This window comes from Cetorhinus maximus, chromosome 1, assembly GCF_964194155.1.
Source record: "Cetorhinus maximus chromosome 1, sCetMax3.hap1.1, whole genome shotgun sequence".
In the NCBI taxonomy this organism is placed as follows: Eukaryota; Metazoa; Chordata; class Chondrichthyes; order Lamniformes; family Cetorhinidae; genus Cetorhinus; species Cetorhinus maximus.
Window position 1 is genome coordinate 104,615,185 of NC_135879.1, and position 25,873 is coordinate 104,641,057.

General features: G+C 42.2%; 1 protein-coding gene across 3 annotated transcripts in view; it reads right to left on the minus strand.

Annotated features, from left to right (window-relative positions):
* Window positions 1-1,832: 1,832 nt before the first annotated feature.
* Window positions 1,833-25,873, minus strand: part of rab28 (RAB28, member RAS oncogene family) — a 219,795-nt gene continuing 195,754 nt past the window's right edge. For 2 of the 3 annotated variants that reach the window (XR_013577067.1, XR_013577068.1), the window contains exons 9-10: window positions 11,242-11,322; window positions 1,833-2,179 (exon numbers count right to left, since the gene is read on the minus strand). The gene's annotated coding sequence lies outside the window, so the exon portion shown is untranslated. Of the gene's footprint in view, window positions 2,180-3,226; window positions 3,549-11,241; window positions 11,323-25,873 lie in introns of those variants that run through there. The other variant, XR_013577069.1, reaches the window with a different exon arrangement.

A 25,873-nucleotide genomic window follows, 5' to 3' on the forward strand; every position in this document is an offset into this window, starting at 1 on the left:
TCGTTGCACATTCCCGTCTCTCAATTTATAGCCATTCAGATAATAATCTGCCTTCCTGTTTTTGCTCCAAAATGGATAACCTCACATTTATCCACATTATACTGCATCTGCCATGTATTTGCCCACTCACTCAGCTTGTCCAAATCACACTGAAGCATCTCTGCATCCTCCTCACAGCTCACCCTCCCACCCAGCTTTGTGTCATCTGCAAATTTGGAGATATTACATTTAGTTCCCTCATCTAAATCATTAATATATATTGTGAATAGCTGGGGTCCCAGCACCGATCCCTGCGGTACCCCACTAGTCACTGTCTGCCATTCAGAAAAAGACCCGTTTATTCCTACTCTTTGTTTCCTGTCTGACAACCAGTTTTCTATCCATCTCAATTCACTACCCCCAATCCCATGCGCTTTAATTTTACACGCGAATCTCTTATGTAGGACTTTGTCGAAAGCCTTCTGAAAGTCCAAATAAACCACATACACTGGCTCCCCCTCATCAACTCTACTAGTTACATCCTCAAAAAATTCTAGTAGATTTGTCAAGCATGATTTCACTTTCTAAATCCATGCTGACTCTGTCCGATTCTGCCACTGTTTTCCAAGTACTCAGCTATTAAATCTTTTATAATGGGCTCTAGAATTTTCCCCGCTACCGACGTCAGGCTGACTGGTCTATAATTCCGTTTTCTCTCTACCTCCCTTTTTAAATAGTGGGGTTACATTAGCTACCCTCCAATCTGTAGGAACTGTTCCAGAGTCTATAGAATCTCGGAAGATGACCACCAATGCATCCACTATTTCAAGGGCCACTTCCTTAAGTACTCTGGGATGTAGATTATCAGGCCCTGAGGATTTATTGGCCTTCAATCCCATCAATTTCCCCAACACCATTTCCCTATTAACACTGATTTCTTTCAGTTCCTCCCTCTCACCAAACCCTGTGTTCCCCAACATTTCTGGTATGTAATTTGTGTCCTCCTTTGTGAAGACAGAACCAAAATGTGTATTTAGTTGGTCAGCCATTTTTTTGTTCCCCATTATAAATTCCCCTTTTTCTGACTGTTAGGGACCTACATTTGTCTTCACCAATCTTTTTCTCTTCACATACCGAGAGAAACTTTTACAGTCAGTTTTTAACGTTCCACGCAAGCTTACTCTCGTATTCTATTTTCCCCTTCTTTTATCCAGAATCCATCTGCTTTTGTATTAAAAATATTCAAAGGCTCTGCTTCCACTGCTTTTTGAGGAAGTGAATTCCAAAGACTTACTACCTCAGAAAAAGTTTCTCCTCATGTCTTTATTTTTAAACAGCAGCCCTTAGTCCTAGACTTCATTCTTCATCTTCTACCACCTCATCTCATAACATTACCTGGCATGTTCTACTTTGCCTCATCAAAGTCTAGTTCATGATGGGCTAAGGAATTGTTTGAATCATGGATGGCCACAAAATTAGCCCGAGATCCTAAGTTGTCATTCATTTTAGTAAGTCTGGATGACATTCAATGAGTTCTACTTCGACTCAGTCCACCTAAAGCATGATGTTTTCATATTTCTCCAAAGACAATCACATCTCTTTTGGCATTTTTGAACTGTACATCAGCAGGATTGCACTTTATGTCAGCACAAAGCTTTCCATATCAAATGCGTTCGATAGCTTGTCTATGATTAAATTCCGAGAAGATTTATGGTTAATATGTCATACACTTAAAAGTTTAAATGTATGTCAGGGCTTTTTGATTGTTTTCAACTCCAAATTCAGGTATACAATATTCTAGATTTGTGTTCAAAAATTCATTAACTTAGTGAAAATATCTGGTCTACAAATGGTAATGCATGAAATAATTTCATTTTTCCATAATGCAGCAATCTTTAAAGACAGTACCACATCAGGATGGACATGGAACCAAATTAAAAACCAAGACTAGGGAATTCATGTTTATGTATGAATGCTCAAAAATTACAAAGTTCGGACAGCTTTGCCATTGCATACAATTGTCCCTTTTTTCAAGACATTAAATAGCAAGTAGGAGCAGAATCTTAATCAGCACATGTGCTTTTCAATTTTTATGGTTCCATTGTGTTGTTAGCTGATATGATTCCAGTTGTGGGTGCTAACCTTTTCCTCCAATTCCTCCACTATTTGCAGTTCGCAATGGCGAAGGACATATCCAGTCCTGCAATGCAGGTAGAAGAAATCCTGAAAGTCAATGGAGCAAATACACATCTGTTTTCTAAAAACACTTGGATCTCTGGTCTCATGGAACTATTCACCAGCACTGATTTCCACAGCAGTTTTAAGATACACAAGCATGCAATGATAAAAAGCCCATTAAGACCATTGAATTCAAAAACTGCACACAGCACATGAAACAGCAATTTTCTTTTAAAGAAAATCAAAATCATATTAAACACTTTTGTTGGGGGCTGGAGGGAGGGAGGGGTCAACAATAGTTGTACCCACAACTATGGGTAAAAATAAATTATTTTTAATCTCAATTCCTACATTACACGTGACTATACTTCAAAAATATTTAATTGGCTTTGAAATCTTGGGACATTGTGAGATTGTGAAAGATGCTATATGAATACAAGTCTTATAGAAAGTGTGGCAAACTTATATAAAACCCCAGTCAGCCTGCACCATTTACAGTTCTAGTCTCCATACTATAAAAAGGACATTGAAGCAATAGAGAAAGTGCAAAAAAATTCACAAGGCTGGTCCCAGAACTGAGAGATTACAGTTATTGAAAAAGATTGAACAGATTGGGGCTTTAGACTTAGAGGAGATCTGATAGAGGTCTTCAAAATTATGACTAGATTGGACAGAGTATATGTGGAGAGAATGTTTCCGCTTGTGGGAGAATCCAAAACTAAGAACCATAAATAAAGATAATTACTAATAAAGCTAATATGAAAATAAGGAGAAATTTCTTTACTCAGAGAGTAGTTAGAATGTGGAGCTCACTACCACAGGAGGCGGTTAAGGTCAATATCATGGAGGCTTTCCTGAGGAAACTAGACAAGTACATGAGAGAGAGAGGAATAGAAAGTTATTCTGAAAGGCTGTGAATAAGGTAGATGGAATGGGAGTAGTCATGTGCAGAATATAAAACTCAGGACAGACTAATTAGTCTGTATGGTCTGTTTCTATGCTCTATATTCTATGTAAACTGATAGAGAAACATGAAGACAAATTTTAAACGTAAAGACAAATTTTAAACAAATGGGTAGAAGATCGTGCAGGCTGTGAATTGGACATATCAGAGGTACCTGTCCTATCGTGTCAACAGAATGTGGTAGAAGCACCCTGAAGCTCTTCCCAGGCCAAACAAAAAGAGAGTTTTTGTCTTTAGCTCTATTAAAGCCAAAATACACTTTTGTAAAGGCAATTGAGTCTGACTGAGATTGATTGCCTCACTTTAGGCAAAAAACTGAGCCTTTGCAGAGGCCACAATGGAACTCATGACAACTCTCAGTTGTTAGGTGATTCTGCTCTCCATCCTTTTTCTTGCTCTTTCCAGCCTCTGGAATTTCAGGCCCAAACTGTTAAAAACAAAGTTTCAAAAAAAATTAGAGGCAGAATATTGCACTCGTCGGGCGGGCACGCACCCGACCCAAACAAGTGTAAAATGACGCGCGATGACATCAGGCGAGCGTCCACCGATAATTTACAGGCCTACTATGGCCATTAAAGTTGTAATTAAATGAAAATTTTCACTGCCCATCCAACCTTACGGTTGGCAGGCAGGTGAAAAGGCCAAGCGGCTTTTGGATTTTTTGGAAAATCTCATCCACGGGCGGGATGAGGTTTCGATCAGTGATTTTAAAAAAAATTTCAAACTAATTTGTAACATGTCCCTGCTCATGTGACAGAGTGGTCTGATTCATGGTCACTCCTGCTCGCCCCCACTGAACCCGCCCAACGACCAGAAAATCCTGGCCTAGAAGTAACTTCCCAGAACAGTTTTTCCCATAGGCAGCACATTCAGGTATTTGTGCGCTCCCATAAAATGTTCTGATGGATAAAGTTCCAGGGCAGGAGTATATGTTTGCACATCTTCTAATCTCCTATCTTCCCAATTTTCTCTACTTTTCCAAATTTCACTTGTTTCTAATTTCACTATTTTTTCCCTTATAATATGTTTTAATATTTACTCATCTGTTTTCTTGTGCCTTCATTGACCTAATCTGCACTCCTGAGGTGGGATAATAACATTTGGTCTCTGATAATCTAGGGGGGATTTTATGGAGCTTTCAAGGTGGGAAATGTGGCCTGCGAGGTGACTTAATTAGGCAGGATGTGAAATTTGGATTTCCTGATGGGGGATTGAGTTGCAGAGGTAAAGTCAGTGGCGTGTTTGCGGCATGTTGAGCATTACTCCGACCTATAGCAGATTCATACTTGTGACATATTTACATGGCATGAATACTTGTTAGTGTGAAACAGTTTTCAAAATGGCCCCACCTTCAAGATAAAGTCAGTGGCGCATGAGAATTTCATGACACCCGGTTCACAATCGTTTAAGGGTGGCGTGCACCAGTCGGCTTTGTGCGGTTGTGTCTGAAGTCAGCAGTTTTCCTTGTTTAACTCTATGGTACACGGGAGGAGAGCAGGGGCATCACAGTTTGCGTGGAGACTCAGGACCAGCAAAGATGAGTCAGTGGCGAGGGTGGGTTGTGGAGTGAGGTTAGGGAGCATGGAGGAGTGGCGAGGGATCCAAGAGAGAACAGAATGTGAGGATTAGGGTATGAAAGAGTGAAGTGGGAAGGGCCTGGTGTCCTGGGTGTGATGGGGGATGGGGTGGGGACAGATAGTTAAAGTAAGAACATGAGGGGCCTAAAGGACGATGTCAGTACTGTCCAAATGTAGGCCCACCCCAGGGTGTTGGCTGGCAGAGTCCTTACAGAGCTTTGAGTTCACCGACAACATTTCAGTTACGCCACTGAGAACTCGGACAATGTCCTTAATAGAAGGGAGGGCCAGCTGAGCTTGCAGGTTCAGCTGTGTCCAAAAAGTGGTGAGTACAACACTGGATATCAGCATGAACATTTAATAAAGAGTGAACAAAAAAAAAGAACATTGTTTCAATAAAAGAAATATTTCTAACTCTCCTGTAACCATCAATGCTTGCCAACCATGAGGTGTGCCAATACATTTAGCTTTCTGACTAAGCTAGTCTCAACAAATAATGATTCACACATGAATAATGTCATGTGAAATTTAATTTTGAAAAACACCTTGGCCACCTTGGTGCTCTCAAGTCCTCTGTTATCTTACAAATTAGGAACAGGAGTCAGCCATTCAGCTCCATCAAGCCTGCTTATGAAGTCAGGCTGGAAAGTTGTGGCTGTGATGCAGAGCCTCCCTGTTTGACCAGAAGACTCTTTAATAGACTGCCCCTAGATGCAGCTGATGGCGGACTTCCCAGCTGTTAAATCAAATGTGTTTTCCATGCATGCTGCTGGCATTTAGAATTTTAATTATAATCATGGCAGATAGGGCAAAAAGAGAGAAAGTCAAAGTGGCACACGGTTCTGGATATGGCATAGGGATTGACATGCTGTTGATAAAATCCCTGCCTCTGAAAACAAGCCTCAAAGACTTTGGGCTGGACTTTCACGTTGGAGGCCAGAATCGGAAGTCAGGGGATTTCCCAATGTTGCGATCCTGCCTCCTGACTGGCAGTGCTAGCCCACCTAATTTTCATGGCAGGATGGTGGGGCCAGACTGGAATCTTGGCCATCTATCCCTCACATTCAGCCACCTCACCCCCATACCTATAACATGCCCCTCACCCTCCCTCACCTCTTTCTTTGCCCCATCCCATACCTATTTCCCCACTATCCAGTATTTACAGAACTCACGAGCCCTATAACAACATTTGGAAGTCTTTGAACAGTTCATAAATCTGTCAAAATAAACAAACAGTGCTTCAAAGTCCACTTAAAGAAACATAGGCCTGAATTTTACTCCTGGCGGGCACAATCAGCTGGACTGGGAGCGGCCAGGAGATGGATCCCTGACAGCGATCTGCCCCCAATCGTAATTTCACACTGACTGGCCAATTAACGGTCAGCCAGCGTGAAAAACATGCTGAAAAGCTCAGCGCTGCCAGGGTGGGATGGGAAGGGGCCAGGTGATGGCATTTCTGCAGGCGTGGATGAGTGCTGCGAGATAGCTCCCTGAAGGCAGATAGCTGCCCCAGGGAGCTGGAGACCTGCAAATGATGAAATAAATGTTTAAAAAGCTACAAAAACTGTCCATGCATCACAAACAAGCACCTGAAAGCATGCCTCAAAAATACTTATAGATACTTATCCCGGCCTTGGATGAGGTTTGATGAAAAATGTAAAGGCCACCTGGCCAATTTGCCCATCCGCCAACCATAAGGTTGGACGGGCCACATAAAAGTCAGAGATAATTATGCCATTAATGTGCTTAATTGACCACTTAATTGTTGGTGGGTGCGCTTCTAACTTTTGTGCACGCCCGCCAAGCAAAATATTGCACAAGCGCACAATGACATCGGGACGTTTACTGACATCATCTCACACGATTTTGTGATCAATCAGGTTGGGTGCATGCCCACACATGGGACGTAAAATTCTGCCCATAATCCTCTCGACAGCTCATATATCTGCCAGTATAAAAAAACGTATGTTCCCCTTAACAACTCCATCAACAACTCCTGCTGAGCTGAATTTATTAGGGGGTTTGGAACTCAGCCAAGTATTCATAATGTGATTCCATTGAACAACTGTGTCAACAAGACAGCCAGAGCCACATATATTAAAGCATTTGAGGTCAGCCAGAAGCTCAGCCATCTGTCAAAGCTTTGAAGCAGCCAAACAGATGGCTGAGCTTAACTTCAAGGAAATCATGAATGCAAAGGGGTCAATTCTGAATTTCACTATTGTGCAATGCAGAATAACACTTTTTCCAGAAGATAATGTAGTCTAATGCATCTGACGTCATTTCCACTTTCACAATGCTATTCATTTAATGGTAACCTGCCTTTTCAGAACAAAGCCTGATAATCAATCACTATATTAAAAACAGGACAATTAGGGATGTCCAACAAATACTGGCATCATCAGTGATGCCCACATCCCATGAAAAAATAAAGATAAAGATATATAACGTATGATACAGCATTTCATTATGTCATGTAAAGTTGGCAACACCTTTTAAACTTATCTTTCATACATTGCCTGGCTCCAACCATTGTTCCTCCATGATTCATGATAGCTCTGAGCTGGTGTGAACCACATCGCCTTGCAAAGCTGGTCTGACACCATGAAAATTTCAGGAGGTCTGAAATGCCCACTTCCAGCATTGGAGTCAGGAACACGTGACAGCTGGATGTGGGTTCGCTACCCATTACATTTCTCATGCCGATGAAAATTGCCAGAGGCGGAATGGGGGTGGGAATCCTGGAATTGGGTCCCTCCCATCATTTTTAAATCCCACCCCACATGATTCATCCCTTTGTTGGGATGGGGAAAATTCAATCCCTTGTGTCAAATGCTCTGACATTCTGCTAGTGAAGTTCACTTATAACTACACAGATTTTCCAGTCAAAGGAACAATCAGACTAATGGTGCTTGCTGTTATTTATGTGCAAAAGATACAGCATCTTCAGGTCAGGGGCAAAATGCGCATTAAATTCAAGCTATCCAAAAGATGCTGTCCAAGTTGCACTGCTGCACTGTTAGCTTTGCAAAATCAGCTTCTTGCTATTTGCCCCAACATTGAAATACATCGAACAATATGAATGAAGTTTTTGCATGGTAAATACAAACTAAACTCACCACAGAAACTTAAGTTCTGTCCATTCCCTTCTAAGTACACTTTTAAGGATGTGACATGTGTTAATTACTGCCAAGCATCCTGTCTAGCATTGAAAATTAACTATTACAAGTGTGTTCATTGCTCAGGCCTTAATTGTTGTTCAAGATTTTAAAATGTAAAGTTGTAGGAGTTTTTCTTCTTCTGCCTTAATCTAATCTCCTTCTCTCCCTTTATTTCGCTTTCTATACCTGGCATGTAATTGACAATGTGTTGAATTTAATGGCTGTGGCAGTGCCTTATTCAATAGCTCAAAAACCATCTTCAACTGTTCATCAATGACCTTCCTTCCATCATAAGGTCAGAAGTGGGGATGTTCGCTGACGATTGTACAATGTTCAGCACCATTCACAACTCCTCAGATACTGAAGCAGTCCATGTCCAAATGCAGCAAGACCTAGACAATATCCAGGCTTGTGCTGAAAAGTGGCAAGTAACATCCGTGTCACACAAGTGTCAGGCAATGACCATTTCCAACAAGAGAGAATCTAACCATCGCCCCATGACGTTCAATGGCATTACCATTGCTGAATCCCCCAGTATCGATACCATTGACCAGAAATTGAACTGGACTAACCACATATATACTGTGGCTACAAAAGCAGATCTGAGACTAGGAATCCTGCAGCGAGTAACTCACCTCCTGACTCCCCAAAGCCTGTCCACCTATCTACAAGGCACAAGTCAGGAGTTGATGGAATACTCTCCACTGGCCTGGAAGAGTGAAGCTCCCACAACACTCAAGAAGCTTGACACCATCCAGAAAAAGCAACCACTTGATTGGTACCCCATCTACAAACATTTACTCCCTCCACAACCGACGCATAGTAGCAGCAGTGTGTACCATCTACAAGGTGCACTGCAGGAACTCACCAATGCTCCTTAGACAGCACCTTCCAAACCCAAGATCACTACCACCTAAAAGGACAAGGGTAGCAGATACATGGGAACACCACCACCTGGAAGTTCCCCTCCAAGCCACTCACCATCCTGACTTGGAACTATATCGCCATTCCTTCGTGGTCTCTGGTCAAAATCCTGGAACTCGCTCCCTAACAGCACTGTGGGTGTACCTCCACCACATGGACTGCAGCAGTTCAAGAAGGTAGCTCACCACCACCTTCTCAAGAGCAATTAGGGATGGACAATAAATGTTGGCCTAGCCACCAACGCCCACATCTCATGAATGAATTAAAAACAAAACACTGAGTCCTTTTCAGAAGCCCTGGAGCAACTGCATGTCAATCATGCAGTTCACTGCCTGCCATCAGAGCGACTGCCAATTTAAGAGCAAAGGAACACTTTCAAGAGCTGCTGACCAATAGAGAGTCAGCAGCTCCTCAGTTCCAGCAGCACCACCAGGAGTGGTAGTCACTGTTGGGACTGCAGCAGGCCCAGGCCAACGATGATGGAGGAGACTCCAGAACTAAAGTACCTTTATGGGTTTTCTGGGGCCAGTGAGGCAGGCCTTGCTGCTGGGGCAACCCTCCATTGGCCACAGGGTGCCCAATCACGAGGGTTATCCATCGCAACCCCTCCCCAAGCCGACAAGGAGACAGCAGCTTTTACTAGGTGGTTTCCCCTTGTGGCTTAGTGCCTCCATGCCACTGGCGGTATGAGGCCCTTAAGTGTGCACTCTGCCACCCACCTTCTCTCCCAATTTGACAGCAAAAACCCCACCCACCCATCAGACCCCCAAGCCCGCTCATTGATCTCACCCACTCTAATATCTACTGTGCATATACAGTAACTTCACACCGTTCAATGCATTTCAATAATGAGGCAGAGAGGGAGTTGCTGTTTTCACAAGGCTAACAATGGAGCAGTACACCTCAGACATTCATTCTAATGTACATTTCCTTTTTAGTCCTTGTGCATTTAATTTCATAATAATTTAATCTGATTGGTTCAGGAGAAACAAGTTGCCTGCCCCATTCAATAAAGTTCCAGATGCCCTCTTTCCTTCACTGTGCCATTATTAGCTTGTACTTTCAACCATTTGCCAGGCAAAAATTCAAAAAATACAAACATGGCAGATGCCGTTAGATGCAAAGATATCAAGGGATGTGGGGATAGTGCAGGAAAATGGTGTTGAGGTTGAAAATCAGCCATGAACTAGTTGAATGGCAGAGCAAGCTGGAGGGGCCAAATGGCCTACAGCTGCTGCTATTCCCTATGTTCCTATGCCTTGCCAAAGCAAAATCTGACCCAACAGTGCATTTTCACAAAAAAAGACTAAGTGAGGAAACCAGTTATTCCACCTCAACACATCCACACATCCATCCAGAATGATTCTAAAATTCCCCATTGTAGCACCTGATTGGCTCTTAAATGATTCCAGGATTTTTGCTTCTGCTACTCCATAAGAAATTCTATTCTGACGTTGGAAATTCTGATATCAGCACTAAATTTACAGGTTTAATCCTGGAACAGGTTGTTGTACTCTTGCCGTCTCATTTAATGTAATTTTCCAGGTTGTTCCTATTCCATGCCAGTTACAGTCTTGTATACTTTTATAAGGTCACCTCTCAGGTGGCTCCTTTAAGGCCAAAAAGTTTCTCCAGACTTTCCTCATAATGGCGATTTCTAAGACTGGGGATCAACCTTTGCAGCTCTTCTCTACACAGCATCCAATGTTTGAATGTTGTTTTGATATCTTGAGACTGCAACTGGACACAATATTCAAGATGCAGCCTGATCAGGCTACTGTACTGTTTGATTTTACTTGTACTGTACTGTTTTGGTGATGTAGTTCAACATTCTATTGGTTTTGTTGATTGTTGTTCTGCATTGGTTGGACATGTTGAGATCAAATCCTCCAAAGACTCTGGTCATTTTAATTTTCATCATTAGCTACTTAAATACTATTCATGGACCATGCGTTGCTGCATATTTTTCCTGCCTCTGTGCACTGCTTTACACTTGCCTGGATAAATCTGATTTAACTTTATTCTATCCATTTACACATTTTGTTCAGCACTCATTGTGTAACTTCAGAGCTGCCTCCTCTGATTCCATAGCCTGTCCTAATTTATCATCTGTAAATTTGGCTGATTCACATTTACATTTCAATTTTATGTTAGTTTGATTCAAGGTGATTCAAATGCAATTCACTGCCTTGAAATATGACACAATTGCTCTTAAATTTTTACCAAACCAAAATGTTTTGAAATAAAGTCTGATGAAAAGAAAACTCACTGCCTTATTTCATAATTTGAGCTGTTAGCAGTACTTGTACTTATGCTACATCATCACTTTACTGGCAAATAGGCATTGTACACAATAGCAGCTTTATCGACTCTGGTTAGTCTAATGCAAGTGAATTGTTATTAATTGTAGCACTTGACCATTCACTGACATTAATTCATTAATCAATAAGATACTTACATTGAGTTGCAGATTTAGTAAATTTTCTGCTTTATCCTTTTAACTTCTCAACTACAAAATGCTTTAGTGGTCATCTGAATGCTGAAAAACAGTTCAAATGCATATCAATTTAGCAACAAAGTGAAAAATCGTGCAGCTTCCAAAAGACCGTTGTAATAGAGTGCATAATACTGAGGGAGAGCTTTATTGTTCATAAATCTTTTTAACTGTTTCCTCCTGGAATGGTTGTAAACTTACCATCGTCTCTGATACCACATTTGTGATGTGGTTACTTACAATATTAAAGTATGCAGATAAAAATAAAATGTACAGATGTTACACATGGTATGTTAACAGTTAAAATCGCAAAAAAACATGTAAAAGGTATTTCTTTGTTCATGGCAGTTCAGCCAGTTTCCACTGTGCACTCAGTCAACAGAGGGAGGACTGAGATTGGGTAAAGCATTTTTTCCATTTCAGAATTCAGGCATGGAATTTGAGGATTATATTCCTGGATATCATTTTTTTTTTTGCTTTAAAAGTTCACATATCACCACAAGCTATTTAGCTACTTCTCTGTTGTAAGTAGTGTGTAATCCAATTCCCCCTATTCTGGAGCGTGTGTTACCTGGCAGAAAAGACAGAGGCTTCAGTTGGGAACTGTTGGCAATACACTGAGGGTTTCCTTAAGGTCAGCACCCACTGTGTCAGCAAAATCCTGACTGCTAATTCAGATGAACTTTTGTTCACCCCAAAGTTTTAATTCTGTAGTGTTACATCATAAATATCAAAGTGTATTTTTCCAAATTGGTTTTTGGACTTAAACATACTTTATATTAAGTATAAAATGTTGACAAGTGTATATACATCAAGTAAAGCATACTGAAAATAAGTCATTTACTTGGAGGGGAAAATGAAATATAATAATACTTCAAGTGTGAGTAACACTGTTGTACTGGGATCGAGTCCCAAGGATTCAATAAAAGCCATGTAGCGAGGGCAGTGTGTTAATCCCTTGGACTAACTGATCAGTTTACTGCGTTCTTATGACTAGTCAAACAGACGTACAGTTTATGTAACCCTATTACCTTTAGTCAGCCAACAGAGTCAGCTCTCTCCCAAAACTCTTGCAGATCTGCAGCCTGATGACCCAGAGCCGAAGTGATACTTTGTATAAAGTATAAAGAGTCTTTAGTAATAGCCAGGACTTCACTGAGTTATTCGCATTGCCTACAGCAGTCTTCTTTGGAAGGTTATTATGTTTAAAACACTTTGCATTATATAGCATGTGAAAAAATGCCTAATTTGGATATATTTAACAATTAAACAACACAAACAAAATTAACCTTAACAGAAACTATTTTAAAATATGAATACTCTGCAAAATTATAGCATAAAATTGTAATACTTCAAATATGCCTTTGAAATACTGACATTGTTGCCTTTGTTATGAAAATGTAAATTATTTTCTTGCAATAATAATGTTGAAAAGCACCCTGGAATGATCATTAAAATAGAATTCGTAGTATATAAGCTACAAAAAGTATTATAAATGTGTAATTATTTGTTAAAGGCTGCAAATTAAGAACATCTGTTCAAATGGTAAGATTAAGGATCAAAAATGTACAAAGGGTTTTTAAGAACATGTATTTTTACTGAATGAGGCTATCAGATTTTCCTTTACCATTTAACAATTTGAAATATATAATTGTTTAACCTAATATTATTAGAACATTGCAATAGCTCAAGCTATATTAGAGGAAACAAGCAAGAAGAAAAAAATTATCCAATTAAGTAGTAACATTAAGAACACATATAATGAGAAAGCTCACTTCTGTTTAGTCTGTACCCTAACCTTGAGATAAATGTAGCTCTAAACAATACTAAGCTCTTTGATCGTGACTACTTCATTTAATGTTTCCCTGGGGAGGTTTCATAATCTCTGGGAACAGTCTGAGGGACTGACCACACCTGTTGTGCTTAGGTTTCATGCATATCCCATGAATACCTTGTTACTCTTCTGCCGTCGTTACCCTTGGGCATCACTGCATTTTTCTCAATGACTTGCTTAAAGGGATAGTGTCTCTTTTGTCTGAATTAAATAAGATGTATTTAAAAATGATCAAAAGCAACTGCTTCATAATTTACTGTATTACTTACATCATTAGTTTAAGATGTTTCAGCAAAATTCCTCAGAGGAACTAAAATTCGCACACCTTTACAGACATTGCTTTTCCCCTTGGATGTACAAATATATATGACACAATATCCAATTAAAAAGTATGCACAACACTCTATGGATGGGATTTTCCAACCCCGTCATGGCAGGGCCCGCTGCGGGAGATTCGGCAGCCCAGCCAAATTACCACTGACTTTCGGTGGGACCAGATGTTGCCAACGGCGGGCAGGGCTGGAAAATGCTGCTCTTAAGTCTGGTGGCGGGCAGGAAAGTCAACATAATTCCCACTGGGTGGCGGGGCCTGTGAATATGCATGATCTTCTGCTTTTTATCTCATTAATTATACTTCAGAGAGGAGTTCAGCGAATCTTGTGGCAAGGTGAGCAGGAAGTCAGCCACCTCACTAATACCTCATGGCGCTATATTTAAAAGGCACCCGGACAGCCATTCACTTAATGCAGGCTAGAAGCTCTGCACTACTCCTCCAGATCAGAGTCCTCGTGGCCGCAGCTTGTACTAAAGAAGTTGGCAGATGTAAGGAACCACATCTCACAACACAAGAGGGTGCCTTCAGAATTGCCTTTCGCTCAACTGTAGATAAGAGCACGTTCTGCAACACACCTATGGTCAGGTTAATGCTTGCCCTTGCAGTGGTCCATGGTTACCAGCCTCTTGACCTTATAGAAGTCTCACTGCCTCTTGCTGCTCAGGCCCTTGCTCCCCCTGGCCCTGTGCCAACCAGCGATGGGCCCTCCTTCGCCTCATCTGGATGGGAGCCATTACCAGGGCAGGGTTACCTGCAGCCTGCATCATTGACACCTTAGTGGATCTGTGAACAAATTGAAGTGATACATTTAGTGATTACGTCCTTTACTGATTTCCCTCCATCTCAAAGCCAGCAGGCAGTGCTAAGCCCTTCGCCTGGCCTCCATCTATACATGGTATCCCCACCCCATCCCTTCCAGGTAAAGGACATCCTGGAGGACCAGAGATAGGTGTTCCTCCCATTCATTCATGAATATATATGGAGACGTTGCTCTTTGACAAAGGTATTGAGAGCCATGTACAAGAATCCTCCCTCTGACACTATTGTGCTTGTCTGTATGACCCTTGAAACTCTATAGAGAGACCATTGCCTTGGCAGCATTGGAAGACATGAGCCCTTGTCAGCCAGGATCATTCACCTGGGAGGATGGAGGTTTGGAGTCGCGGGTTGGCTGCCATCCACCAGCCGTGCCCCTTGGAAGCATCCACCTGCCTCCCTCCCTTCACCCCTGTCTCTGACTGCAGCCGACGACAAATGCCACAGAATGAATGGCAGCTCCACCCCTTGCTGGGACCTCGAGGTTATGAGACCCATGAGCCAGAACAAACCTGCTGCCATGTGGGCTTCACCATAGAGAGAAGAACACAACTGAGCATGGTTCTCATCCAGTTGCCTCAATTATTAGGGTGTCCCTTCAGCCGGCTACTTGTGCTGAGCTTGACTTCCAACCACCCGAACAGACCCTCCTCCCACCTCGAGGGATCTCACTGACTGACTATAACTGCCTGGTCAAGGTCAGATTGGAAAACTTGCTCCACCCCCTTCTACCCTCCTCGTCTCCCACCAACCTTCCCACCCTTTACCCACCAAATATCACTCCCCTCTGTCAGCCTTGAACCTCTCCCGTTATCCTGGAGCCTATCATCATCCATCCCCATATGCCTTCTTTGCCCTCAGAGCTGATGCTTATTACCCCATCCCCATGTCCCCCCTAACCCTGTCCCCTCCTGAGCCATCGGTCTTGTTCCCCCCCATGACCCACCCGATGAGACTTTCACCTACCGGATACTCACCCTGAACCTGCCACCCTACTGCATCCCACTACTGCCTCTGACTGTGACTGTTCTGTCCTATCACCAGCACCCTGAGTTCTCCTCCCAGAACCCCAGCTTCAACACCATCTACCCTGTCCTCTAGGGCTCTCCCCGCTCCCCACCTTCCCCAGACACTCTCCCCAGCCTTTCAGCCTTCGTCTGCCTCCCTCATCCAGTGCTTTAGTTAATGGCACTCGAGTGAAGTTATGCGAGGTCCCCAAGATGATGAAAGCAACATCTACTGACCTCAAAATCGTGGAAGGGGTGAAGCTCACCAGGTGCACGCCACTTGTACACAATTGTAAAACTGAATGTTCTAAATTCCTGCTGGCAGGGAACTTAATTTGGAGGGTGAACATAATTCTGGCAAGATAGCCTTTTAAGGAGCATACACGAGGTGCTAATGAATGCAAATGGGGTTCCCAAAATTGTTCCTCAGGAAACTCACTCTGCCTTTAACTCGCCTCAAAAGCCAGGAGAACAAATTCGCAAAGCTTATCCCCCTGTCCAGAAACAGATTTTTTTGCCTCCCACCAAATTTAGTGCCCCCACCTGCCATGATTCCCGCCACAGACGGGAGCGGAAAATTCCAGCCTATAACATTTATACAACTGTAACTACTGAGACAATGGCCCTCATATTTACAAGAGGGGAAGGGAGTAGGGTGGGGTTGTAAGAGCTGGGAAACCATGAAATGTGGGTCTAACACAGAGGATCTCATTTGATTTTTTTTCTCCGTTCCCTGGGGACCAGATTGTCAGGTGAGAAGAAGGGCACAGATGGGGACTGGAGAGGAGGGAAGTTGGTAGGGAGAGATGGTGGGTCAGGGGGAGATCACTGTGGGGTGATAGATCGTTGGCATTAGGGGTGAGTCCGCTGTGGTGGGGAAGGAGCATTGGATCACAGGTACATCTAGACATCAGCAAGGAGATGATGGGTTTCTGATTGTGGAGGGTGGTGGGGGTCACTGGATCGCGGGGGTGTCTGGTCAACAGTGGGCAGGGAGGCCAATCGCAGCAGGTTACTTTGGGAGGGCCAGGGGAAAGAGGCTTGCCCCTGCTGACCCACAAGCAGTGTTGGCAAAGCACTCACTTGCTGGTGTCGGCCACCCTCATCTCTCTTCAGCTGCCAGGTTATAAGACAAAAGATTCCTGCCACACAGCCATCAAATATAAAAGTCTGTTCCAATCTGAGACATGCAGCCTCATTAACATATTTAAATTACTGACCCACCTCTCGAAAGCAGATTTTTCGCCTACATCTCAACCCAGCCAGGATAAATTGGAAGTGGACAGGTTCACAGTGGTTTGGGGTTAGGTTTCAAATCTTTCTGTATTTAAACCCTCATCCCTTCCCCCTCCTGCTCATTTTAGGGAGGGTTAAAGTTCCCCGGGCAATGGGTCATTCAAACATAGCCACAGCAATTTCCATAAATCAGTGGGGTAAATTTTCATCTTCAGTATTGCCAGTGCAGAATCTTGAAGTATTGGGAATGTGAGATATATGCAAGTGCTTCTCCTGTTGTATAAATTGTCGTGATTGTTTGAAATTTGGCATTTTTGTGTTTATCCTGATGATTGCAAGGTGAAAAGCTTCAGCAACATGTCTCTCTCTTCAATAGTTTTCGAGTTCTTTACTACCATTCGACTGTTCAAATAGTCTCAATTGTTTATCCCATTCAGGATTTTCTTTTAATTTTGAAAACTGAATCATATATAAGCAGTGGCTGCAAAGAAACTAGTGTGCACTGAAGAGCCTGTTAATTTTAAATACTGGGATAAATTAATTGATTAAAAAAATTGGAAAAAAACACATACCTCAAATTCCCAATACACAAGATTCTGCACCGGCGATGTCAGTGCAAGATGAAAAGCTTCAGCAACATGTCAGCAATTTTTAAGACTATTTGCTTGAATATACCATTTTAGTGACTGGATGGTGCAGTAGGTGTGCATCAACCAAATGAAACTAAGCTCAAAATCAGTCCAGACTCGTGGATTACTTGTTTTTGCTATCTGCAGTCTGCGAAGATCTTATGTGAAATGTGTTTGGGTGGTTTTAGGCCAGTTTCTATGGAAACAATACTGTGCTGAATTTGGTAGTTGAACATGAATATGACTGAATATGAATATCTTAAAATTGACATGGGCCTTTGAATTAATGGCAATTTTCAATCACCCACTGAAACGGATTGATTAAGTTTGCAAATGGTTGATATTCTAGACTAAAACATCGAAAAGTCTGGCAAGTAAAACAATGAAAGTACAAGTACACTGTAAATATTTAAAAGATTAATATATATTGGCACTTTATAAAGAGTCATAGGATCATTACGGCACAGAAAAACTCCATTCAGTCCATCAAGAACACAAGAACAAGAACTAGTAGCAGTAGGCCATTCGGCCACTCGAGCCTGCTCTGCCATTCAATAAGATCAAGTCTGATCTGATTGTGGCCTTAACTCCACTTTCCTGTCTGCCCCCATAACCCTTGGCTCCCCTGTTGATCAAAAATCTGTCTAACTCAGCCTTGAATATATTCCGTGACCCAGCCTCCACTGCTATTTGGGGAAGAGAATTCCACAGACTAACAACCCCCTGAGAGAAAAAAAAATCACCTCATCTCAGTCTTAAATGGGAGACCTCTAATTTTTAAACTCTGTTTCCTAGCTCTAGACTCCCCGACATGGGGAAACATCTTCTCAGCATCCACCCTGTCAAGTCCCCTCAGGACTCATTCTTCTAAACTCCAATGGACACAGGTCCAACATTCTCAATCTTTCCTCATAAGATAACCCATTCATCCCAGGAATCAGTCAAGAATACCTTCTCTGAACTGCTTTGAATGCAATTATATCCGTTCTTAAATAAGGAGACCAAAACTTTACAGAGGACATCAGATGCAGTCTAACTAAGGCCATGTACACTCTCCTACTTTTATACTTGATTCCCTTTGCAATAAACACCAACATTCCATTTCCCTTTCTAATCACTTGCTGCACCTGCATACCAATGTTTTGTGATTCATGGACATCCAGATCCCACTGTACCATAGAGTTTTGCAGTCTCTCTATGTTCAATAAGTTCCCCTCCAAGTCACACACCATTCTGACTTGGAACTATATTGCCATTCCTTCACTGTCGCTGGGTCAAAATTCTGGAACTCCCTTCCTAAAAGCATTGTGGGCGTACCTACATCACATGGCTTGCAGGCGGTTCAACAAGACAGCTCACCTCACCTTCTCAAGGGCAATAAATGCTGATCTAGCCAGCGATGCCCACACCCCACGTAAGAATAAAACAAATTGTTTTTATTTAGGATAGAAAAGCAGAAAATGCTGGAAAAACTCAGCAGGTCTGACAGCAACTGTGGAGGGAGAAACAGAGTTAATGTTTCGAGTCTGTGTGACCCTTCTTCAGAGCTCCATCTGCCAAATTTTTGCCCACTCATTTAACCTAACTAAACCCCTCATTTTACCTCCCCTTGATAACTCACTTTCCTACCTATCTTTGTGTCATCAGCAAATTTAGCTACCATGTATTCGGTCCCTTCATCCAAGTTATTGATATAGATTGTAAATAGCTGAGGCCCTAGCACTGGTTCCTGTGACACTCCACTAGTAACCAACCTGAAAATGGCACATTTATCCCTATTGCCTGCTTTCTGTCAGATTATTAATCCTCTATCCATGATAATATGTTACCCCCCACCCCCCACATCCTAAGCTCTTATTTTGTGTAGCAACCTTTGACGTGGCTTGTCAAACACCTTTTGGAAATCCAAGTACACCAAATCCACACATTTCCCTTTATCCACATTGCTTGTTACTTCCTCAAAGAACTCTAATAAATTAGTCAAAACACAATTTCTCTTTCACAAAATCATGTTGACTCTGCCTGATTATAATTTGCTAAATGTCTTGCTATTACCTCCTTAATGATGGATTCTAGCATTTTCCCTATGACAGATAAGAACATATGAACTAGGAGCAGGAGTAGGCAATTCAACCCCTCGAGCCTGCCCCGCCATTCAATACGATCATGGCTGATCTTATTTCGGCCTCAACTCCAATTTCCTGCCCTCTCCCCATAACCTTTCAACCCGTTACTAATTAAAAATCTGTCTATCTCCTCCATAAGTTTATTTAGCGTCCCGGCATCCACTGCACTCTGAGTTAGTGAATTCCACAGATTCACGGCCCTTTAAGAAAAGTAATTCCTCTTCATCTCTGATTTAAATCTACCACCCCTTAGCCTAAAACTATGGCTTCTCATTCTAGAATGCCCCACAAGGGGAAATATCCGCTCCACATCTACTTTGTCTATACCCTTTAGCATCTTATAAACCTCAATCAGTTCTCCTCTCATCCTTCTAAACTCTAGCGAGTATAGGCCTAAACTGCTCAATCTCTCCTCATAAGACAAGCCCCGCATCTCTGGAATCAATCTAGTGAACCTCCTCTGAACCACCTCCAGTGCAACTACATCCTTCCTCAAGGGGACCAAAACTGTGCACAGTACTCCAGGCGCACTCTCACCAATGCTTTGTACAGTTGCAATAACACTTCCCTATTTTTATACTCTATTCCTTTAGCAATAAATGCCAAAATTCCATTTGCCTTCCTTATTACCTGCTGTACCTGCATACAAGGTTTCAGCGATTCATGCACGAGGACACCTAGATCCCCCTGCACTGAAGCATTCTGAAGTTTCTCTCCATTTAAATAATAAGTTGCCTTTTTATTCTTCCAACCAACCTCACATTTATCCACATTAAACTCCATCTGCCAAATTTTGGCCCATTCACCTAACCTGTCCACATTCATTTGTAAAGTTCTTATTTCTTCCTTGCAACTTACTTTCCCACCGATTTTGGTGTCACCTGCAAATTTAGCTATGGTACGTTCTATCCCTGAATCCAAGTGATTAATATAGATTATAAATAGCTGTGGCCCAAGGACCGAACCCTGTGGCACCCCACTAGTTACAGTTTGCCATCCAGAAAAAGACCCATTTATCCCAATTCTCTGTTTTCTGTTGGTTAAATGATCCTCTACCCAAGCTAATATATTACCCTTAACTCCATGTGATCTTATCTTGTGTATTAATCTTTTGTGCGGCACCTTATCAAAGGCCTTCTGGAAGTCCCGATATGCTACAAGGAACAAAGAAATGTACAGCACAGGAACAGGCCCTTCAGCCCTCCAAGCCTGCACCGATCATATTGCCTGTCAAACTAAAACATTTTGCACTTCCGGGGTCCGTATCCCTCTATTCCCATCCTATTCATGTACTTGTCAAGCTGCCTCTTAAACGCCACTATCGTACCTGCTTCCACCACCTCCTCTGCCAGTGAATTCCAGACACTCACAACCTTCTGCGTAAAAACTTGCCCCGCACATTTCCTCTAAAGTTTTCTTCTCTCACCTTAAATCTATGTCCCCTAGTAATTGACTCTTCCACCCTGGGAAAAAGCTTCTGACTATCTACTCTGTCCATGCAACTCATAATTTTGTAAACTTCTATCAAGTTGCCCCTCAATCTCCGTCGCTCTAGTGAGGACAATCCGAGTTTCTCCAACCTCTCCTCATAGCTAAACGTCTACAGGATCCCCATTATCCACTTTGCTTGTCACATCTTCAAAGAACTCTAGCAAATTAGTCAAACATGATTTACTCTTCATAAAACCATGCTGACTCTGATGGATTGCATTTTGACTTTCCAAATGCCCCATTACTACTTCCTTAATAATGGATTCCAACAATTTCCCAACGACAGACGTTAAACTAACTGATCTATAGTTTCCTACTTTCTGTCTCCCCCACTTATTTTTACAATCCACTGGAACCTTCCCAGAATTCAGGGAATTTTGGAATATTATAGACAATGCATCCATTATCTCCGCTGTCACTTCTTTTAAGCCCCTGGAATGTAGGCCATCAGGTCCTGGGGACTTGTCACCCTTTAATCCCAATAGTTTGCTCGGTACTTTTTCTCTAGTGATGGTAATAGTTCTAAGTTCCTCCTTCACTATACCCTCTGCACTATCTATTTCTATTGGGGTGGTACTATTGTCCTCCACCGTGAAAACTGAGGTAAAATATTGATTAAACGTCTCTGCCATTTCTGCATTGCCCACTATTAACTCCCCCGTCTCATCCTCCAAGGGACCAACGTTCACTTTAGCTACTCTCTTTCCTTTTATATACTTGTAGAAGCTTTTGCTATTAGTTTTTACATTTTGCGCTAGTTTTCTTTCATAATTTACCTTTGCTCTTTTTATTATTTTTTTTAGTAACCCTTTGTTGATTTTTAAAAGTTTAGGCTAAATGACCTGTAGTTTCTGGCTTTCTATCTCCCTCCTTTCTTGAATAGAGGTGTCACATTAGAAATTTTCCAATCTGCTGGGACCTTTCCAGAAGCTAGGGAATTTTGGAAGATCACAATCAATGCAGCTACTATCGCTGCAGCCCTAGGATAAAAGCTATCAAGTCTAGGAGACTTGTCACCCTTTATCCTAATAGTTTTCCCAGTACCTTTTCCCTAGTGCTTGTTTTTAAGTTCCTCCCTCATTTTACCTCTTGATTTTCCACTATTCTTGGTATTTTTTTTGTGTCTTCTACAGTGAAGACAGACACAAAATACCTGTTCAACCCTTCCGCCATTTCCTTGTTTTCCATTGTTCATTCCCTAGTCTCACCCTCTAAGGGCTCACTTTAATTACTCTTTTCCTTTTTAAATACTTATAGAAACTCTTACTCTCTGTTTTTATATTTCTAGCCAGATTTCTCGCAGACTCCAATTCCTACCTCCTTATTATCCTTTTAGACAACTTTTGCTGATTTCTAAAATCTGTCCAATCTTCTGACCTACCACTAATCTTTGCAGAATTGTACACTGCTTCCTTCAATTTGATACTATCCTTATCTTCCTTAATTGACCAGAGATAGTGCATCTTTCTCATAGAATCTTTTTTTCTCAATGGAATAAATCTTTGCTGAGAGTTATGGAATGTCTCCTTAAATGTTTGCCACAGATTCTCTACTGTCATACCTTTTAACCTATATTCCTAGTTCACTTTAACCAACTCTATCATCATATCCTTGCATTTGCCCTTATTTAAGTTTAAGGCATTCATCCTAGACTCACATTTCTCATCCTCAAATCGAATGTGAAATTCTACCATGTTATGATCACTGTTGCCCAGAGGCTCCTTCACTATGAAGTCCTTAATTAATCCTGACTCAATGCACTATACCAGGTCTAAAATAGCCTGCTGCCTGCTTGGCACTAGAATATACTGCTCTAAGAAACTGTCCTGAATACATTCTATTAACTCATCCTCAAGGCTACCTTCGCAAATCTGGCTCATCCCTTCTATATGAAGATTAAAATCACCCATCATTATTGCAGTACCCTTCTTACAAACCCCCATTATTTCTTTCTGCATATTCTAAATTACAGTGTATCTACTGTTAGGGGGCCTGTAAACTACTCTCACAAGTGACTCCTTACCTTTGCTATTTCTTATCTCTACCCAATCTGATTCTACATCATGATGTTCTGAACTAAGGCCATCTTTTACTGCTGTGCTAATGTCATCCTGAATTAACAGAGCTACCCCACCATTTTTTCTAGTTTTCTGTCCTTCCAAAATGCCTAAGAGCCTTGAATATTTATGGTCCCAACCTTGGTTACTTTGCAACCACATCTCTGAAATGGCTATCAGGTCATATATATATAATATATTTGTGTTATCAATTCATCTATTTTGTTACAAATACTGCATGTATTCAAAGCCTTTAATTTTAACTTTTTTAAAACCATTCTTACAAGCTCTATCCTTTTCTGCTGGTGTACTCAAGTTTATATGCTTTGTCCCTTTCTGCCACACCCTGGTTATCATTACCCATGTCACTTCCCTGCTCTATTGACTTTCTCTTAATTTTACCACATCTCACCTCACATGATCCCTCACCCCCACTATTGAGTTTAAAGCCATCTCTACCACCTTAGTTTTACGACTCACCAGAACACTGGTCCCAGCATGGTTCAGATGAAGACTGTCCCAATGGTACATCTCCCACTTTTCCCAGTGCTGGTGCCAGTGCCCCATGAATCAAAACCCATTTTCCCACAGCAATCTTTGAACCACCTATCTCTCTAATCTTATTTACCCTATGCCAATTCACTCATGGCTCAGGTAGAAATCCAGGGATTATCTTTGTAGTTCTGCTTTTTTAATTTAGCCCCTAGCTGCTCATAATCCCTAAGCAGAACCTCTTTCCTAGTCCTATCTATGTGGTTGGTACCCACATAGACCATGACAACTAGATCCTACCCCTCCCAATGCAAGTTCCTCTCCAGTCCTAAGAAGATGTCCTGAATCCTGGCACCAGGCAGGCAACACAGACTTCTGGACTCATATTCGTGGCTGCAGAGAACTGTGTCTATCGCCCTGACTATAATGTCTCCTACTACCACTACCTTTACTTACTTCTTCCACTTGAATGGCTCCCTGCACCACAGTGCTATGGTCAATTAATTCATCCACCTCGCAGCCGCTGCTCTTGTCCATACATGCTGCAAGAACATCAAACTGTTAAACAATTGCAAAGGCTGAGGCTCCTCCACTTCTACATTCTCAATTCCTATAACCTGCTTCACTTGCAGTCACACAATCCAGTCCCTGACCATAGACCAAATCAAAAGATCCTACCCTAAGGGATGTGACTGCCTTTTGGAACAAAGTGGCCAGGTAACTTTGCCCCTCCCTGATGCACCACAGTGCCCAAAGCTTGACCTCCAGCTCATGAACTCGGAGGCCAAGTTTCTCAAGCCGCAGGCACTTACTGCAGACTGGATGCCAGGGATCAGACTGGCATCCGTCAGGTCCCACATACTGTAGCTGCAGGACATCACCTGTCCTGTCATCCTTATTGACTTAATTATCAAGTCCATGTGAGCAATCTAAAGGGCAATCCAATCAGTCTAATTCCCTTGCTCTATCCCTATGGCCCTGTAAGCTTATTTCCCTCAAGTGTCCATCCAATTTCCTTTTGCAATAATTCATCATTGCTTCCACCACCCTCATTGGTTATGGGTTACTTCTCACTGCATATAAATTTTTTCCTCACATCCCCGCTGCATCTCTTGGCCGAAGTCTTAAACCTGTGTTTCCTCGTCCTTGTACCATCAGTTAACGAAAACAACTTTCCTTTGTCTACCTTATGTAAAACTGTCATTATCTTGTACACCTCTATCAAATTTCCCCTCAATCTCCTTGGCTCTAAAGAGAACAGTGTCTCCAACCTAACCTTGTAGCTAAAATCCCTCACTCCTGAAATCAATCTGGTAAACCTCATCTGCACTTCACATTCTTCCTGAAGTGTGGTGACTAGAACTGGATTTAATATTCTAATTGTGGTCCAACCAGAGCTTTATAAAGGTTCAGCATCATTTCCCTGTTTATGTATTCAACACCTTCATTTTGAAAGCCAAGATCCAACATCAGTAACAACAACACAAGCAACAACATTGATGTCATGGTCATACATGTAAACAATTGCATGTTTGTCTGATGAGAGACTCTCAACTACAGTCATGATCAGTTTTGTCAGTTTGATCAATTGAAACAGGCAGGAGTAGAGTTCCAAAGAGGAATCGCAATTCTTACCCGTGCATCAGACTTTTAATGGTGAAGTACAAAGTATGAGCTGCCCAACTTATTTGAAGGAGGACAATTAAGGAAATTTAAACAAGGTGAAGTTGAATAAGTTAACATTTTAAATTATTTACAGAGCTACAAGAGGATAATTTTCTGCTATTTTTCATCATCTTGTCCCAAGTAATGGACAATAAAAATATCCAGCAGCTCACAAAGTCCTTTGAAAGTAGGGTGCCCAATTCAATAGAATAATTCAGTAAGCAGCTTATCTGAACAAATTTAATGCCAAGGTTCACAGACCAGGGTTTCACAAGAAGGCAGTGGCCCCGCCCAGAGGGCAGAAAGTCAGGGATGAGCCCGCCTCTGCCTACCCTGGAAGGCATGACTCTATTTTACGTGGTTCAAGCAATTGATTGCCTGAAGTCATGGCTTCCACCCCTCTAAGACAGGATGCCCTGCCTTGAGGAGCTGCAGCACCACCAGGAGCAACAGCCATTGCTGGGACTACAGCAGCCCCCAGAGCAGCAATGATGGAGTAGGCCCAGAGTGCAGGTAACTTGGGGATTGCTGGGGCCAGACAGGAAGTTCCCGGCAAGGGGGAGGGTTGTTCAGGAGGGCGGTGGGGGGAGGGTCGGATCTTTTCCCAGGTAGTTCCCAGCAAGGGGGAGGGTTGTTCACGAGGGCAGTGGGGGGGTTGGGTGGGGGGGGGGGTCGGATCTTTTCCCAGGTGCAGACTGTGCCACTGGGGGAGAGGGATGTCCATGGGCCACAGGGTGCCAAGTTTTAATGGGCAGCCTCTCCAGGTGACAATAAGCTTACTCACTGCTGGTAAAATACTAGTGATGGTGAGGCGAAGCCCTTAAGTGGCCATTGAAGTTGCTTGATTCACTAAGGCCGCTTGTTTGGCAAACCTGGTTAAAATGTAACAAGACCCAGTGAAGTAATTTG